Source organism: Lepisosteus oculatus, chromosome 10 (assembly GCF_040954835.1).
Source record: "Lepisosteus oculatus isolate fLepOcu1 chromosome 10, fLepOcu1.hap2, whole genome shotgun sequence".
Classification (NCBI taxonomy): domain Eukaryota; kingdom Metazoa; phylum Chordata; class Actinopteri; order Semionotiformes; family Lepisosteidae; genus Lepisosteus; species Lepisosteus oculatus.
The window spans coordinates 5,671-11,024 of NC_090705.1; the positions used below are offsets into that span (position 1 = coordinate 5,671).

Below are 5,354 nucleotides of genomic sequence, written 5' to 3' on the forward strand. Positions count from 1 at the left end.
ACCCTAACCCTAACCCTAACCCTAACCCTAACCCTAACCCTAACCCTAACCCTAACCCTAACCCTAACCCTAACCCTAACCCTAACCCTAACCCTAACCCTAACCCTAACCCTAACCCTAACCCTAACCCTAACCCTAACCCTAACCCTAACCCTAACCCTAACCCTAACCCTAACCCTAACCCTAACCCTAACCCTAACCCTAACCCTAACCCTAACCCTAACCCTAACCCTAACCCTAACCCTAACCCTAACCCTAACCCTAACCCTAACCCTAACCCTAACCCTAACCCTAACCCTAACCCTAACCCTAACCCTAACCCTAACCCTAACCCTAACCCTAACCCTAACCCTAACCCTAACCCTAACCCTAACCCTAACCCTAACCCTAACCCTAACCCTAACCCTAACCCTAACCCTAACCCTAACCCTAACCCTAACCCTAACCCTAACCCTAACCCTAACCCTAACCCTAACCCTAACCCTAACCCTAACCCTAACCCTAACCCTAACCCTAACCCTAACCCTAACCCTAACCCTAACCCTAACCCTAACCCTAACCCTAACCCTAACCCTAACCCTAACCCTAACCCTAACCCTAACCCTAACCCTAACCCTAACCCTAACCCTAACCCTAACCCTAACCCTAACCCTAACCCTAACCCTAACCCTAACCCTAACCCTAACCCTAACCCTAACCCTAACCCTAACCCTAACCCTAACCCTAACCCTAACCCTAACCCTAACCCTAACCCTAACCCTAACCCTAACCCTAACCCTAACCCTAACCCTAACCCTAACCCTAACCCTAACCCTAACCCTAACCCTAACCCTAACCCTAACCCTAACCCTAACCCTAACCCTAACCCTAACCCTAACCCTAACCCTAACCCTAACCCTAACCCTAACCCTAACCCTAACCCTAACCCTAACCCTAACCCTAACCCTAACCCTAACCCTAACCCTAACCCTAACCCTAACCCTAACCCTAACCCTAACCCTAACCCTAACCCTAACCCTAACCCTAACCCTAACCCTAACCCTAACCCTAACCCTAACCCTAACCCTAACCCTAACCCTAACCCTAACCCTAACCCTAACCCTAACCCTAACCCTAACCCTAACCCTAACCCTAACCCTAACCCTAACCCTAACCCTAACCCTAACCCTAACCCTAACCCTAACCCTAACCCTAACCCTAACCCTAACCCTAACCCTAACCCTAACCCTAACCCTAACCCTAACCCTAACCCTAACCCTAACCCTAACCCTAACCCTAACCCTAACCCTAACCCTAACCCTAACCCTAACCCTAACCCTAACCCTAACCCTAACCCTAACCCTAACCCTAACCCTAACCCTAACCCTAACCCTAACCCTAACCCTAACCCTAACCCTAACCCTAACCCTAACCCTAACCCTAACCCTAACCCTAACCCTAACCCTAACCCTAACCCTAACCCTAACCCTAACCCTAACCCTAACCCTAACCCTAACCCTAACCCTAACCCTAACCCTAACCCTAACCCTAACCCTAACCCTAACCCTAACCCTAACCCTAACCCTAACCCTAACCCTAACCCTAACCCTAACCCTAACCCTAACCCTAACCCTAACCCTAACCCTAACCCTAACCCTAACCCTAACCCTAACCCTAACCCTAACCCTAACCCTAACCCTAACCCTAACCCTAACCCTAACCCTAACTTAACTTAACTTAACTTAACTTAACTTAACTTAACTTAACTTAACTTAACTTAACTTAACTTAACTTAACTTAACTTAACTTAACTTAACTTAACTTAACTTAACTTAACTTAACTTAACTTAACTTAACTTAACTTAACTTAACTTAACTTAACTTAACTTAACTTAACTTAACTTAACTTAACTTAACTTAACTTAACTTAACTTAACTTAACTTAACTTAACTTAACTTAACTTAACTTAACTTAACTTAACTTAACTTAACTTAACTTAACTTAACTTAACTTAACTTAACTTAACTTAACTTAACTTAACTTAACTTAACTTAACTTAACTTAACTTAACTTAACTTAACTTAACTTAACTTAACTTAACTTAACTTAACTTAACTTAACTTAACTTAACTTAACTTAACTTAACTTAACTTAACTTAACTTAACTTAACTTAACTTAACTTAACTTAACTTAACTTAACTTAACTTAACTTAACTTAACTTAACTTAACTTAACTTAACTTAACTTAACTTAACTTAACTTAACTTAACTTAACTTAACTTAACTTAACTTAACTTAACTTAACTTAACTTAACTTAACTTAACTTAACTTAACTTAACTTAACTTAACTTAACTTAACTTAACTTAACTTAACTTAACTTAACTTAACTTAACTTAACTTAACTTAACTTAACTTAACTTAACTTTCAAGGGTCCAAAGAAAGTTGACATTGGCATTACATCCTACAGATACTACAGCTAAAGTTTACAATCATACAAACACAAATTGTACTCACCGCCTCCTTGGTCAACCCCTGACAGCATTGATCAGAACTGTTCACAAACATTAACAAGTTCAAAGTATAAATTACATTACATTTAATATTGCACACCCAAAACTCAAATCACTTAAAATACAGTTCTAATAAGAACATTACACATTCACTTGCTCAAAACAATGCACAGAACATGGTGGTATGGTTCTAGGGTTAGAAGCAAAGTTAACCCAAAACAAGACAACAATAACAGTAAGCTAAAACTACTGAGCTAAAAGCTATCCCTAACCCCACACAAATAGGTACTTACCACCTGCCTCTTCAATCAATGAAAGGGTGTTAAACATTACATCATTTCAACAAAACCTAAACAAACACTGCTCTTTAAAAAAAGAACTTGCATTCTAGCTCATTTGAAAATAAAAACACACAAAGGATGACTTCTCAAATCACTAAAAATACAGTACAGCTTAAAACAATGACATTGTATAACAAACATACCCACATTTCTCTGTCATCAATACAAATCCTCAAAGAGCACTCCCAGAAACTTTATTGTGCTCAAATTACAATACTACATCAGACAATTGGCAACATAACATTCAGTGAGCATTAAACTATTTCAGGAAATTGCATTACAATTAATTAAAAACAAAGTTTACAGTTAGGGACATTGCCCTTAACAATACAAAATAATTTACAAACCATTTTCCCCCCAACATAATCAGGTTCTTTACAATCCAAGAAAACACCACATTACAGGCTACAATGATCCCACATTCACTTGCTCAAAACAATGCACAGAACATGGTGGTATGGTTCTAGGGTTAGAAGCAAAGTTAACCCATAACAAGCTAACAACAGCAAGCCAAAACTGAGCTAAAAGCTATCCCTAACCCCCCCCCCCCACACACACACACAAAAAGGTACTTACCATCTGCCTCTTCAAGCTATGAAAGGGTGTTAAACATTACAATTTACATACTTTCAACAAAACCTAAACAATCAAACACTGCTCTTTAAAAAAAGAACATGCATTCTAGCTCATTTGAAAATAAAAACGCACAAAGGATGATTTCTCAAATCACTAAAAATACAGTACAGCTTAAAACAACATTGTATAACAAACATACCCACATTTCTCTGTCATCAATACAAATCCTCAAAGAGCACCCCCAGAAACTTTATTGTGCTCAAATTACAATACTACATCATGACAATTGGCAACATAACATTCAGTGAGCATTAAACAATTTCAAGGACATTGCATTACAATTAATTAAAAACAAAGTTTACAGTTAGGGACATTGCCCTTAACAATACAAAACAATTTACAAACCATTTTCCCTCATCATAATCAGGTTTTTTACAATCCAAGAAAACACCACATTACAGGCTACAATGATTCCACATTCACTTACTCAACATAATACACAGAACAAATTTACTTAACATACCACAACAATTTACTTCTTTTAAAAGTCCATTATTACTTCAGACAGGCTCCTCGACTCCATCCAGACACATGATTTGGTTGTAGAAAAAGTCTAAAGTTGAAACACTGGCAGAGGAAAAAGGTCCGCTCAAAAGCTGCTCCTGATGAGGCCTCTTCAAGATGCACACCATTTTCACCTTCTGTTCCATTTCTGGTCAGGAAATAAAAATACTAAAAAATGTCACACTACAAACACCTCTCTTGGAAGATGGACACCATCTCCCACATCTGCACCACATGCAGACATACAGGTACCCAATGAAACAAAGATCTGGCCACCACCTCCCACCACCCTAACCCTAACCCATGGGTGAAAACATTTCAATTTAAAGATGCAAAAAAAATCCAGATTTCAGTAGACATGTTTCTTCAGAGTCTTTCAAAGAAAGTCTAGTTTCAACTGAATATGCTACCTTTCCACCCAACACATACCAAAAACTTTCCCAAACTCACATTAAATATTCTAAACACCTCAAATTACAACCCAAAGCCAATAAACACATCAAAACCACCCACCTTTCCACAGCAGCCTTCAGGACATCACAGCTGCAAGCCAATAGCTCCTACCCTTACAGGAGCCAGAAACAGAATGACTACCAGCCCCCAGACTGTGTCTTTAAAACCCTCATGATTAACTCAGAGGTGTGGCCAATTCACCAAGAACCTATCCCAACATCTCCTTGAAATGGTCCATTTGCACAGCCCTATTGTTTATAATGCAACACACACACACGTTTCCAATGACTAAACAAGTAGTAGCCAGCCCATCTACATGATCCAACCATTCAGAATGCACGGGTGATAATGCTGGGGGTTACTTAGAGGATCAGGATCTGCTGGGTACCACAAGTTTTTACAAATACTCAGTTGTGGGACTACACTACTTTGTGGAACATTTGGACAGTCTTTAGAAGAAAGTTCAGTTTCAACTGAATATGCCACCTTTCCACCAGACACATACCAAAAACCTTCTCAAACTCACAGTGCACAAATATTCTAAACACCTTCAACCTTCAAACTTTTTCAAATTACTACCCAAACACATCAAAACCACTCACCTTTCTCCACAGTCTTCAGGCCACCACAGCTGCAAGCCAAGAGCTCCTACCCTTGCAGGAGCCAGAAACAGAATGACTACTGATCCCAATGCTGTGTCTTTAAAACCCTCATGATTAACTCAGAGGTGTGGCTAATTCAGCAAGAACCTATCCCAACATCTCCTCGAAATGGTCAGTTAGCAAAACCAAATTGTTTATAATGCGACACACCAGTTTCCAATGACAAAGTATTAGCCAGCCCATCTACAGATCCAGCCATTCAGAATGCATGGGTGACAATGCAGGGTACTTAAGAGGTTCAGGATTTGCTGGGTACCAAAACAT

At 39.5% G+C, this 5,354-nt stretch overlaps 1 long non-coding RNA gene across 1 annotated transcript; it reads right to left on the reverse strand.

Annotated features, from left to right (window-relative positions):
* Positions 1 to 3,861: 3,861 nt before the first annotated feature.
* LOC138241360 (uncharacterized) lies at positions 3,862 to 5,086 on the reverse strand. Its single transcript, XR_011190581.1, has 2 exons — positions 5,031 to 5,086; positions 3,862 to 4,123 (listed from the first exon to the last, which is right to left on the reverse strand). It is a non-coding gene; the product is annotated as an uncharacterized lncRNA (long non-coding RNA).
* Positions 5,087 to 5,354: the final 268 nt, after the last annotated feature.